This window comes from Protopterus annectens, chromosome 4.part1 (genome assembly GCF_019279795.1).
Source record: "Protopterus annectens isolate FY-2018-M chromosome 4.part1, PAN1.0, whole genome shotgun sequence".
In the NCBI taxonomy this organism is placed as follows: domain Eukaryota; kingdom Metazoa; phylum Chordata; order Ceratodontiformes; family Protopteridae; genus Protopterus; species Protopterus annectens.
In genome coordinates this window covers 23073463-23088391 of record NC_056734.1, presented here as the reverse complement: position 1 = coordinate 23088391, position 14929 = coordinate 23073463, and positions in this window count along the sequence as shown.

The following is a 14929-nucleotide window of genomic DNA, read 5'->3' as shown; positions in this document are numbered from 1 at the left end:
TAGCTTCCCCTACCTCTTAAATATGACATTCCAGTTGCCCTTGATTCATACTGTGCTGTCCACACATGCTTTCCTACTGAGGGTTGTATAAACACATGACCTTTCATTTATAATGTGATTTTGAACCTCTGTAAGCCTGTTTGTGGCTGATAACAGGTGTTCTGGGAATGAACTGGTGTTACTAAATGTGTAGGTTTGTTCAATGAGCAACACTGCACTTTATGCAAGCACAAATGGACCACGCAGGCTTAGCACAATGCTCGACATGTACACATGCATTAATGAATCCTCTAGGCTGTCTATCAGGCACAACCACAGACACACACATATGCACGCACACACTCACACACACAGATGCACACAAACACACACACACACATATGCACATGCAGTTACATAGGTTCATAGGTTCATAGATTAGTACTAGACTAACTGCCCTTGTGAGCCATTTTAAGCCTAGCCAATTATCCCTTGTGAGACTCAAACCCTGCACCTTGTGTTTGTAAGGCAAAGACCTTAACCATTAGGCCACCCTCCCAACATATTTAAATATATACTTAGGACACCCCTATACACTGTTACTCACACTCGTAGATACCCATAGACTGGCATACTGTCATGTATGCATAGACTCACACACACACACACACACACACACACACACACACACACACACGCGTGCGCGCGCGCGCGCACACACATGTGCTTGTGTGTGTTTAAGATATCATGGTTGATGGAGATTAACTAAATTAGCTGAAACAGATGAAGTAGCATAGCTTAAGTTGTAGGATTGCTGGCAACCTGGTGGAATATTTTGTTAGTCCATGGAGATTTGATGGACCATTTTGGGCTTCTTCTTGGAAATCTGCTTGGTTTGTTCTTTGACTTCAATGCTGATATTGTGTCATTATTGCTGTTTGCTTTGGTTAATAACTGCTCATTGCTTATGACTAATGTAACTGACATTACTTGCAGTTGCAGCTGTAGAAGGAAGATGGAAGACTGATGAATATGCCATTCTTACACTTTGAATTTTGGATGTAATTTTTTTTTGAGTGTCATCCCACCTATTACCCTTATATTTTGATTTTTTTTTGGGGGGGGGGTATGGCAGGGAGTTTGTTTGAAATTGCAGTCGTAATCACAGATCAAAGAGGAAGATGATAATGAAGACACTGTTGTTATCACTTTGGCATTTTGCATGAATGAAACGCTTGCTTGGAAAGGTGCCATAATAAATGGTGCTTTTCTGGTGATTTTTCTGGATTGTAAGGATCAACTTAGATTAATGAAGACTGAAGCAACTCAGATTTAGTTTCTTCTTCTTTGGTCGTCTTAATTTAGATTACTGCTGTGTTTTGTTGTCTTCTCTATCAAGTGTCTTGAATCTCTTCATTTCCTTTGGGTTAATAAAAAGCGTAATATCTTGAATGGTGTTTTTTTTCTTATTCATCTTTGCTACTTACAGACTAAACCCTTTCTTATGATAATGGTGTTCCTTCATTACGATATCACAGTCAAAAGAGGCAGCGGAACACAGCAGTAAAATTCAAGAATTTAATCCCAGAACAAACAGGAGAACAAACAGTAAGCGCTTTCGCAGCAGCAGCTGCTTCATCAAACAAATAAAAATCCAAACTGTTACTGTAGTACTTTTAAATATCAAAGCAGCCAGTTAGCATGCAAAAACAATTAGGAATTAACAAGAGTCCTTAAAGCCACACCAGAAAAATGCAGCTCAAAGCTCATTGTATAAACACAAAAACATTTCATTCATAAAAACATATAAAGCATTTCATTCAACAGCCAAAAATGCAGCTCAGAACTCATTATATAAACATGAAAACATTTCATACATAAAAGCATATAAAACATTTCATTCATAAAAACATTATAAAAAATACTGAACATGATTAATATCTATCTGGCTAATGGCATATTCATTAAAACTGGTTTAATAGAAAATTTATCATTGAGGCCTTTCCCCATATTAGCTTTCATTGTAATAATCCAGTTCAATTCTTTGTTTTCTTCCTTAGTTCTATGTGGGCCCCCCCTTATACCCACATTGACTGTTTCAACAACCATAAACTTAAAATTGTGCTGAGCACCTAGCAACATGATGTGCTTAGATAAAGCATTAGTCTCAGCTCTCCTGGAGATATCATATTGATGCTCCCTCATCCTGTCTCGTAGCCTGCGTGTTGTCATCCCAATGTAGAAGCAGTAACAAACTGTGCAGTAGGCTAAATAAACTAGATTCACTGTGTTACAGTTAGCTCTGGCTCTGAAAAACATCTTTTTATGCATATCTGGATGTTCAAATGCAGCACTGCTGTCAATCAAATGACAGTAGTTACATGCCGGACAAGGAAATGCACCAATATTAAGCTGTGTATCAGTATTGGAGTTAAACCTTGGATAACATAGCAATTTCTGAAGTGATCTCTTATTCTTATACATATAGCTCGGGGCTTCTCCTACTATTGATTCCACTCTCTCATTAGATCTAAGTATATCCCAGTGTTTAGCATAGATGTTCTTCAACAATATAATGTTTCTGGCATAAGTAACTGGTACTCTCAGTTTACAGTTGGTCACTTTCTGTTTGCAAAATTGAGTGGGTGAGGAGAAATATGGCTTACACTCCTGAGTTCTAGATGTATATTCTCGAGCGGTAATCGAGCTAATTTATTTTTTATTATAACCCCTCTCAAGGAATCGCTGTTCCATATGTTTCAATTCACAAGAGAAGGTGGAGTAACCTGCTGTCAATCTGGATGTTCTTAACATCTGTGCTCTCACAACATTATTAAAAATGTGCCCATGATGCATACTCTGTCTGTGGACAAACATATTCCTATGGCAACTTTTCCTATAGATATCAGAAGTAAAAGTGCCATCAAGTCCCCTGGTAATCCTAACATCAAGAAAATCCATACTTACAGTAGAGCTACTGGCCGTCAAACTAAGAAAGTCAGTACTACTGTTGAGTTGACCAATGTATTGAGACAGCTCATCACCAGTACTCTCCCACAGGAGGAAAAGATCATCAACAAATCTCATGTAAAAAACAACCTGTCCAGGCTTGAGCTGAGGTATGATATGCATTTCCTCCCATTTTGCCATAACGAGGGTGGCGTAGCTATTGGCACAAGAGGTGCCCATAGCTACGCCATCCCTTTGTTTAAAAATACCTTCTTCAAACATAAAAATGTTATTGTCAAGAATAAGTTCCATAAGCATACACGGTAAATCTATCTTATGGATCTCATAAGTGCCATCTTGCTTTAGATAGTCTCCCAACATCTCTATCCCTGTGTTATTGGGTATGCACGTAAAAAGGGATTTCACATCTAATGCTATCATAATGCAACCAGCAACAGGTGGTTTAACTTGTATGTGAGCAAATAAGTCCCTAAGGGACTGTTCAGTGTCCCTTAAAATATAACAGTTCTTAGCTAAGATTGGTTTCAAATGTTGCTCAACATAGATGGAAAGGGGTGCAGTGTACCACCCCCTTCCAGCTACTATTGGTCTCATAAGAGGGTTACTGGCATGCTTATGTATTTTAGGGAGGCCCTATAGTGGGCAAATTTGGTTCTTGTATAATAAAATAATTAAAAAGATCAATGCTAATATGTCCAAGCTGCAGACATTCAAACAATTCATTATACACTCTACTAATAGACTGTTCAACCTGTTGCATTGTAAATGGAATATAATTTAATGGATCACTGAGCATGGTATACATTGCATCCTTGTAAAATGTATAATCCATAATTACAAGACATCCACCTTTGTCTGCTGGTCTAAAGCTCAAGGTAAAATCCTGACACAATTGTTCTAGAGCTAACCTCTCATTAACTGACATGTTGCAAAAAGTCTTTGTATTGGTATTATTTTCATACAAAGCATAAATGTCCCTAATGCATGCTTTTTAAAAACTTCAATAGCATCAACTGTAGGCGGTATGAAGCAACTAGTTTTCCTAAAAATATTAGCATTATTATTACTAGTGCCATGTGAATCATTAAAAAACATCTTTAAACTGACATTTCTAGTAAAAGTCTTAAGTTCTATAATGTTTTCAGTTAGAATAATTTTCATAGCTGGTATGAAACTCATACCTTTGTTTAGAAGGTTCATTTCAATGGCCATTAGTCTATGACTAGATAAATTCCAAACTAGCATTGTTCCCACATCTTCTTCAATGTTAACGGAGTCCCTTCCTCGGTCGATGCCTTCATCTTGAATCGTGCTCTCCCCAAAGGTCGTTCGTAAAAATTAGACGTACAAATGGAAACAGGGTTAGACAACAAACCATTTGGATTAAATGGCAGAGTTGGAGCACAAATAGTTGCCACTGTATGGGAAGAATCCTTCCTTCATGCTCCATTATCTGACACACTAGCTGAATTAGTGCTGATGTCATCCGCAGGCAAAGGGCATGCACGTAAGCCTGAGGGTGCCTCCCTCACGCTATGTTCAGTATGTGGCTTCTCAGTATTTAAAGTGGAACTAGAAGGAAAAACAGAAGCTTCAGTGCATGGTTTGTTATTGTTTATACATTGCGATGACAACACATAGGCTACAAGACAGGATGAGGGAGCATCAATATGATATCATCAGGAGAGCTGAGACTAATGCTTTATCTAAACACATCATGTTACTAGTTGCTCAGCACGATTTTAAGTTTATGGTTGTTGAAACAGTCAATGTGGGTATAAAGGGGGGCCCACATAGAACTAAGTAAGAAAGCAAAGAATTGAACTGGATTGTTAGAATGAAAGTGAATATGGGGAAAGGCCTCAATGATAAATTTTCTGTTAAACCAGTTTTAATGAATAGGCCATTAGCTAGATAGATAGATATTAATTATGTTCAGTATTTTTTATAATGTTTTTATGAATGAAATGTTTTATATGCTTTTATAATGAAATGTTTTCATGTTTATATAATGAGTTTTGAGCTGCATTTTTTGGCTGTTGAATTAGATGCTTTATGTTTTTATGAATGAAATGTTTTTGTTTTTATACAATGAGCTTTGAGCTGCATTTTTTGGTGTGGTTTTAAGGAATCTTGTTAATTCCTAATTGTTTTTGCATGCTAATTGGCTGCTTTGCTGTTTAAAAGTACTACAGTTTGGATCTTTATTTGTCTGATGAAGCAGCTGCTGCTGCAAAAGCGCTTACTGTTTGTTCTACTGTTTGTTCTGGGATTAAATTCTTGAATTTTACTGGTGTGTTCCGCTGCCTCCTTTGACTGTGATATTGTATAATTTATTTTTTGGAGGACCGGTTTACCTACACCATAGTCTTTGTTCTTTGTTGCTTTATACTGTGTTGGATTTGGTGTAAGGACATGGTAGAAGGTTGTTGTCAACCACGGGATTCTTCCAGCTCGTCTGAGCTGAATAGCGTGACTTTTACTGGCCATAAAAACTTTTCATCTTTACGTGGGAGCTTTGAGAATCCCTTATTGGACATTATACCAGCAGATAATGCACCTCCTACTCTGAATAACTGTGAGTATGATTCAAATGCCCTGTGAAGGGATTTACATAAGCTTGAAAATGATGCCAGAAGATTAATTAGACTAAAACACAGAGATTCCAGTTTGAGGCATGTCTCAATTCGTGTATTGTTCCTCGTGGCTTAAGGATTTTGACAATGCCTACCTATGGCAACACGTATAATGACCTTTTGACTCAATGGCAGCAAATCAACTTGGATACAAGCTATATCTATATGAGACTCCTAATACAATTTTTTAAACCACATGAGGACAATTTGCTATCTGATATTGAGAAGGCACAAATGAGCCTCTATAAGACATATCCACATTCAGTTGCAGATATTAAGGTGGAACACATTATAGACTCTATTGCTGCCTATGAAAGACAGATGCTCAACGATAAAAGGAGAAAGATACAATGTGATATTGCTGACTTTTCTAATGAAAGAGTATTTGCTTGGCCCAGGGAGGATAGATCTGTCACTACAAACATTAATGTGAACATCAGTCACTCTAAAACATCTTCTGATGATCCTGTTCAAGGACCGGAACCAACTGTATTTAACACTGAGGCTCCTGTTGTTCCTTCTAGTTCCACCTTAAATGCTGAGAAACCACATACTGAACACAGCGTGAGGGGGGTGCCCTCAGGCTTACGTACATGCCCTTTGCCTGCGGATGACATCAGCACTAATTCAGCTAGTGTGTCGATTAATGGAGCATGAAGGAAGGATTCTTCCCATACAGTGGCAACTATTTGTGCTCCAACTCTGCCGTTTAATTCAAACAACTTGTTGTCTAACCCTCTTCCCATTCGTACGACTAATTTTTACGAATGACCTTTGGGGAGAACACGATTCAAGAGGACGGCATTGGCCAAGGAAAGGACTCCGTTAACATTGAAGAAGATGTGGGAACAACGCTAGTTTGGAATTTATCTAGTCATAGACTAATGGCCATTGAAATGAACCTTCTAAACAAAGGTATGAGTTTCATACCAGCTATGAAAATTATTCTAACTGAAAACATTATAGAACTTAAGACTTTTACTAGAAATGTCAGTTTAAAGATGTTTTTTAATGATTCACATGGCACTAGTAATAATAATGCTAATATTTTTAGGAAAACTAGTTGCTTCATACCGCCTACAGTTGATGCTACTGAAGTTTTTAAAAAGCATGCATTAGGGACATTTATGCTTTGTATGAAAATAATACCAATACAAAGACTTTTTGCAACATGTCAGTTAATGAGAGGTTAGCTCTAGAACAATTGTGTCAGGATTCTACCTTGAGCTTTAGACCAGCAGACAAAGGTGGATGTCTTGTAGTTATGGATTATACATTTTACAAGGATGCAATATATACCATGCTCAATGATCCATTAATTTATATTCCATTTACAAAACACCAGGTTGAACAGTCTATTAGTAGAGTGTATAATGAATTGTTTGAATGTCTGTAGCTTGGACATATTAGTCTTGATCTTTTTAATTATTTTATTATACAAGAACCAACTTTGCCTACTATACCGGGCCTCCCTAAAATACATAAGCATGCTAGTAACCCCGCTATGAGACCAATAGTAGCTGGAAGGGGATGGTGCACGGAACCCCTTTCCATCGATGTTGAACAACATTTGAAACCAATCTTAGCTAAGAACTGTTATATTTTAAGGGACACTGAACAGTCCCTTAGGGACTTATTTGCTCACATACAAGTTAAACCACCTGTTGCTGGTTGCATTATGATAGCATTAGATGTGAAATCCCTTTTTACGTGCATACCCAATAACACAGGGGTAGAGATGTTGGGAGACTATCTAAAGCAAGATTGCACTTATGAGATCCATAAGATAGATTTACTGTGTATGCTTATGGAACTTATCCTTGACAATAACATTTTTATGTTTGAAGAAGGTATTTTTAAACAAAGGGATGGCGTAGCTATGGGCACCTCTTGTGCCAATAGCTACGCCAACCTCATTATGGCAAAATGGGAGGAAATGCATATCATACCTCAGCTCAAGCCTGGACAGGCTGTTCTTTACAGGAGATTTGCTGATGATCTTTTCCTCCTGTGGGAGAGTACTGGTGATGAGCTGTCTCAATACATTGGTCAACTCAACAGTAGTACTGACTTTCTTAGTTTGACGGCCAGTAGCTCTACTGTAAGTATGGATTTTCTTGATGTTAGGATTACCAGGGGACTTGATGGCACTTTTACTTCTGAAATCTATATGAGAAGTTGCCATAGGAATACGTTTGTCCACAGACAGAGTATGCATCATGGGCACATTTTTAATAATGTTGTGACAGCACAGATGTTAAGAACATCCAAATTGACAGCAGGTCACTCCACCTTCTCTTGTGAATTGAAACATATGGAACAGCGATTCCTTGAGAGGGGTTATAATAAGAAAGAAATTAGCTCGGTTACAGCTCGAGCATATACATCTAGAACTCAGGATGATAAGCCATATTTCTCTTCACCCACTCAATTTTGCAAACAGAAAGTGACCAACTGTAAACTGAGAGTACCAGTTACTTATGCCAGCAACATTAGATTGTTGAAGAACATCTATGCTAAACACTGGGATATACTTAGATCTAATGAGAGAGTGGAATCAATAGTAGGAGAGACCCGAGCTATATGTATAAGAATAAGAGATCACTTAAGAAATTGCTATGTTATCCAAGGTTTAACTCCAATACTGATACACAGCTTAATATTGGTACATTTCCTTGTCGGGCATGTAACTACTGTCATGTGATTGACAGTAGTGCTGCATTTGAACATACAGATATGCATAAAAAGATGTTTTTCAGAGCCAGAGCTAACTGTAACACAGTGAATCTAGTTTATTTAGCCTACTGCATGGTTTGTTACTGTTTCTACATTGGGATGACAACATTCAGGCTACGAGACAGGATGAGGGAGCATCAATATGATATCTCCAGGAAAGCTGAGACTAATGCTTTATCTAAGCACATCATGTTACTAGGTGCTCAGCACAATTTTAAGTTTATGGTTGTTGAAACAGTCAATGTGGGTATAAGGGGGGGCCCACATAGAACTAAGGTAGAAAGCAAAGAATTGAACTGGATTATTAGAATGAAAGCGAATATGGGGAAAGGCCTCAATGATAAATTTTCTATTAAACCAGTTTTAATGAATAGGCCATTAGCCAGATAGATATTTATTATGTTCAGTATTTTTTATAATGTTTTTATGAATGAAATGTTTTCTATGCTTTTATGTATGAAATGTTTTCATGTTTATATAATGAGTTCTGAGTGCATTTTTTGGCTGTTGAATGAAATGCTTTATATGTTTTTATGAATGAAATGTTTTTGTGTTTATTCAATGAGTTTTCAGCTGCATTTTTGGTGTGGCTTTAAGGACTCTTGTTAATTCCTAATTATTTTTGCATGCTAATTGGCTACTTTGCTGTTTAAAAGTACTACAGTTTGGATTTTTATTTATCTGATGAAGCAGCTGCTGCTGCGAAAGCGCTTACTGTTTTTCTACTGTTTGTTTTGGGATTAAGTTCTTGAATTTTACTGCTGTGTTCCGCTGCCTCCTTTGACTGTGATATTGTAATGATTTATTTTTTGGAGGACCGGTTTACCTACACTATAGTCTTTGTTCTTTGTTCCTTCATTAGTTTGCATGCTTATTCATTATCAGCTTCAGCTGACTGTGATATCACTGTATGTTTTGTTAATGTTTAATTGCCATTTTAGAACATTCTTTTAAAAATTGCTTATTGCAGATTTTACTTCACTTTTTATTATAATATATTTGAGCTTATTGCAGATTTTACTTCATGTCTTAGTATAATATATTTGAGCTTATTGCAGATTTTACTTCATTTCTTAGTATATTTGATCGTATTTTATTACTATACACTGTTCAAGTCATAATGAAGCATTTAAACAAACTTGATATAGAAAATGAATATGAATATGTCTGCTGACTTCCACAAGATGGCAGGGGCTGATTTATGAAAGCTTCAACCACACTGGAAAGGATTCTAGAGTAGTTGTCATTTACATAATATGCTAAAAATGAGAACTAAGGCAGCAATGAATTCCACATGTAGAAGCTTGTCTGCATCATTGTATCAGGGATGGACCAAGTTTGGTTTTCTACACTTTATCACATACCAGAATGCACCACTGTACATCCTGGTATGTGATAAGGTGTAGACAACCAGGATGCGCAGTGGTACATCCTGGTATGTGGTAAAGAGTAGACAACCAGGATATGCCAGGATGTAAGGATGTACCACTGTACTGCGTTGTGTTTCTTCTTCTGACCAGAAGTGCCATTCCAGGGAATGGTTATCTAGTTGCTCAGCAATGTTCTCCTGGGCAGACTGTAACCATTCATTGATGGTCAAGCACTGTAATGTTCCTTTTCCAATGAGTCACCTTGTACCAGATTCCCAAAGTCTCCCTTTCTTACTCCACATTCTAGTCTGCAATTCACATATTTGTGATATTTGGACTATATTGTGGATTCTTATTTGCTTGCCAACTGCAATGGTAGACTTCTTCCCTTACAAAACTGAGTATGCCCATACACCTTGGTACACTGAAAGGTCTAAAGGGCTCATATGGTTAATTTAATGTAGGGCATAATATGAGGGTTTTACTGCATGCCAGACACATGGATTGAATACCTTTATTTGTGACTGTCACTGTTAGTTTGCTATGGCAGATGTTCCTGTTATTTACATGTTTATAACCTTTATTAAGATTATTTATTTCCTTAGTTTGATGGCTAGTTTTTGAAGTAAACCTGGCAATCTGATGAATTTATGTCTTATTAGTACAAAAGCACTTATTGTCATGTGTCTCATGCATGTTTTTAGCCCATAAAATAAATATTTCCCTTTCAGTCATGGATTATACACATTTGTACATATACACTCATTCATGTGGATACACACACACACACACACACACACACACACACACACACACACACACACACACACACACACACACACACACACACACACACAGAGTATAGGACATAGATCAACTAGTCATCAAGTTGTATGAAATATAGATTTATTTACCCACTTGGCTTTGTGGATCAAATGGGAAACAAAGCAGTTACTTTCATTACTTTCCACCAACTATTTACAGTGTAAACTACCCCTCCAAGAAACAGGTGCCTTTTAGAAGTCCATGGTTATAGGCCTCAACATTGCAGTTCAGAGGATTACTTCAGGTATGCTAAACAAGTTAGCCCAAAATGGACTGATGCACTCCACACCTCGATGGCCTTTCAGATAAGCTCCATGTGAGAAACAAACTTCCTTTCTTCCTTTTTCTGGCTACATATTTTTGTACAGTATTGTCAGTTAATATATTGTTATCTAGCTGTACATAGTTTTCCTAACACTTTTGGAACTTCTAATTCCTAAGTCACAGTTAAAGGATTGTACACCTTTCCAAACTCAGCTAGTTAGAACAACACCTTTTCCAGCACAAAATAGCAGAACATTTGGATTCAAGAAAATGGATTACAAGACACCAACAACCAATCAGCATTTCTGCTGGCTAGGACAAACCTGGGTGTCACTGTATATTGAAAGGGTTAGAGGTAGAGTTTCCACTGGTACAACTTTGTGCTACCATTATTCTTCCTGCATAGATTTTACACTAGAGAAGGATAAGTTACCAGTCTGAAGTTCCTACTTAACTCTATATGTACCCGCAACCACCCTACTTAACCCCTCCCTCTGCCAATACCCACTTCCCCACTAAGTCTGAACTGTAAGACCTTTCCTCTTCCTATAACTTGCTACATCTAACTGCTTTCCCTTCTACATCCTCCCATTAGATCACTACATCCCTCCTCTACTACTTTTTTTCTTCTGATCTATTTCTTCCTCTGATCTGAGGCCCCTTGTACATACACTAGTCTCTACTTTTTTACTTCTGGACTAGTTTATTCCTCAGATCTGAGGCCCCCTGCACATACACAATGTTCCTTCTAGCCACTAATCCAATAATACCAAGTTTCTTTTCAAAATAATACCTATAACCTTACTTCCTTTTCTGCATACCTCCTGGATTTATTATTGTGTTTTTCTTCTTACAACCTTATTATTATACTTTTTATGTATAAAGCTATGTATAATTCCATGGAGTACATTATTTTTCTTATCCATAGTACTCATGACATTGTTTTGCTCTGTATTACTGTAAACTTGTTTCGACTTGTATGTCTGGGGCTTTTCCACTAGGGTCTCCACTGAAAAAGGATAAATTCTTACCCAGCTGGACCAACCCGGTTAACAAATGCAAAATAAAATAAAATAAATAATTCAAGTAGCAGAATATGTATATAATAGTTAAGCATTCTTTTTCTGTGGCACAATATCTGCTTAGCACATTGTTCAAATTTCTGATAATATATCACACACGGTATTCCTAAGCTTGAATGATTTTGGATTGCACACACAGCCAAAGAGGTCATCATAGTACAATATGTCAGTAACCTCACATTAATATGTGCTGTTAGGGCACTACCAATGCTCCAAATGCTCACCGAGAAATCATTCTTCTCCATAGAAGCATAGAATATTGGCTAAACACCTCACAACTCCTCTTGAATCGTAAATAAATAAATAAATAAATAAATAAATAAATGCTACTGTTTACCCCCAAACTCTGTCTCATCCCTCCCAAAAAACTAAGTTTAATTTATTGTCATCCAACAAGACCTATGCATAAATTGTACACCATACCAAACAAAAAGATACAATTATACAGTGTCACCTGAAATTTTATCTTCACTTTCAGCAGGCCATAAAGAAGACATGCAAAAGCTAGGCTGCCTCTATAGAGTAAAGCAGTACCTTCCTGAGTCTGCTAGACCAAAGGTAGCCACTTATTTCCTGCTCCCTATCCTATTATATGCCTCTCCTATCCTAACCAATGTTAACTCCTCTCTAACAGACAGATCAGAATAATGCTACAATAAAGTAGCCAAATTCACAGCTAACCAACAATATTTCACATCACCGCCTCTCTCTCAAACAACTTAACTGGCTCAAACTAAATAATTTTCCATTGAACTCAAACTTAGTTATGACCTCCAAACTACTGCACAACTCAGATAAATTCCCAGCTTGTCACCCCATCATTTAACCTTGGACTACTAAGAGACCCTACACTCCATTGACAACCATGGTACTGAAATAGCTATATGAATGTGTGCCATAACTCTTTGCTGCACAAACCTTAATGTATGATTATCAAAATAATGCCTTCCACTATCACCTCATCTAATTTATCTTCCTTGTGCTTTCTCACCTCCTTCTTTTCTTTGGTCTGGTCTAACTTTTTATCTTATCTTTCTTTGTCCTAGAGTTTGAACAATTCTTTACAGTAACAAATATTCTTATGTAAAACATGAACATCTATGCATATTGATGATATTGCATTGCATATACTTTTGTATTTATAAAAAAAATATTCAAGTAATCTCCGTGGTATCCCCAAAGTCTCAAAACAACCAACTAAACAAGTGTAGTGGGTCCAAAAACAAAACAGTGCAAGAAACTTCTCTGTGTGGAAGATTTTCAGTCCATATATTTCTAGTTAATCACTGTATATTAATCAGATCAGACAATAGCAGTAGAAGTAGAAAACTTAAACTCATCTTAAGTCAAAACAAAACAAAACAAAAAATAATAATAGAAAATATATAATTGTACAGCATTACAAAGTATTCAAAAGTAATCCAAGTAAGGTAGGCAGTCTGTTTCCAGTCAAAAATCCTTTATTAAGTACACAGACAAGTGACCCAAGTAAAATAAAAATAATGTAATAATTTCAAAAGCTTTCTAACTATATATAGCCTCCATACCTACCTCTGATGTTTCTGTAAGGTGGGTGAATTTCTTAATTAATTTAAGGAATTTCAACACAGGTTTAGAATATAAAATCTTTTGTCCCTCTTTAAATGCTCTATCTGCCTCAAGAGACCATTCAGTCTCAATAGAAGCTTTCCATCTTATCAAATATTTCAAAGGGCAATCAAGGATCCAGTTAGTCAAAGAAAAAACTTTAATCTGTCTTTTAGTGGAACTTTAATCTGTCTTTTAGTGGAGGGTATGGACCAGTTTTAAGAGTTTTCATTTTTTTATGTGGTTTTACAACCTCTCTTCCAATAATGTATCCTAAATACTTGTCTTCCTTCATACCCTGTTTACTTTTATTAACATTTACAGTCAGACTGCACTTTTTGTAAGTTAGTCTTCCAGTCCACTGAATGAATGACAGTTTCATCCAGATATGCCATAGCATGTCAGGAGTGAAGCTTCAGTATTTTATCCTTAAGCTTCAGAAATGGTGCTGGGGCCCCAAATAGGCTAAATGATCTAAATGTGCACTGAAATAGACAGTAGGGTTTACAGGGGTTGTTTTTATTTTCTTTGCCATAGAGGGTAAGATTTATCTGTGAGTATTCTTTCAAGTCCAGTGCTGTCAAGTATCTGGCCTTTCCTAAGTTTTCTATAAACTCGTTAATTCTAGGCTTGGGATAGTTACCAAACATTTATTCAACTTATTACAGAATCTAATAATTCCATCAAGTTTAAGAACTAGCAATATTTGCTGCTCTATACACTTTTGGATTATTCTGCCACTCCCAAAGTATTCTCTTATTATGTAGTTCTCTGCAAGGTCTCACTTTAGCCTTCATTCATGGTGTTGTCTTTGTGTGATGCTCTGCCAGGTTAGATTTCCCAAACATTTCTGAGAGCACTCCTTTATTTATTAGTAATTCTCTTAATTTCTATTGTTGTACTTTTGACAGGGATTCCTTTACCTCTTCTTCTGGTAGAAATTGTCAGGTCTCCCTGTATGAACATTCCAAGCTCACCACTCAGATTTTCACCTCTTTCCACAAATTCAGTACATTAATATACGTCTGTTAAATGCTTTTCTTTCCTGGTTTTCCAATGCTGCAGTTCACTGTCTATATTCTTTCAGTCTCCTCAAATGACCTGAGGATGCAATAGTTTTCAAGAACTGACTGCATTTATACATGAGAAGACCTTTTTCTATATGCCAGTTTTCTTTGGCAGGTAGTAACACTAGTACATTATCCATTGGACTAAATTCTGTAAGTCAGGCATTTTTATTATAAAGTAGTTCTTGCATCTTCTGTCTCTCTGCATATTTACTAGATAAGTGAGGGATTAGTAGAGAGGTTTAATAAAACACTCCATGATAAGAAGTGTTTCTGACACTAAGAGAAAGAGCTGGGAGCAGCTGTTACCCAACTTTATGTTTTCTATAAGAGATGCACCAGATGTACTCTTCCTCAACCCATGGCTAAAAAACACAGCATTCATGAGTTTAAAAACCTCCTTAAGGAGCATC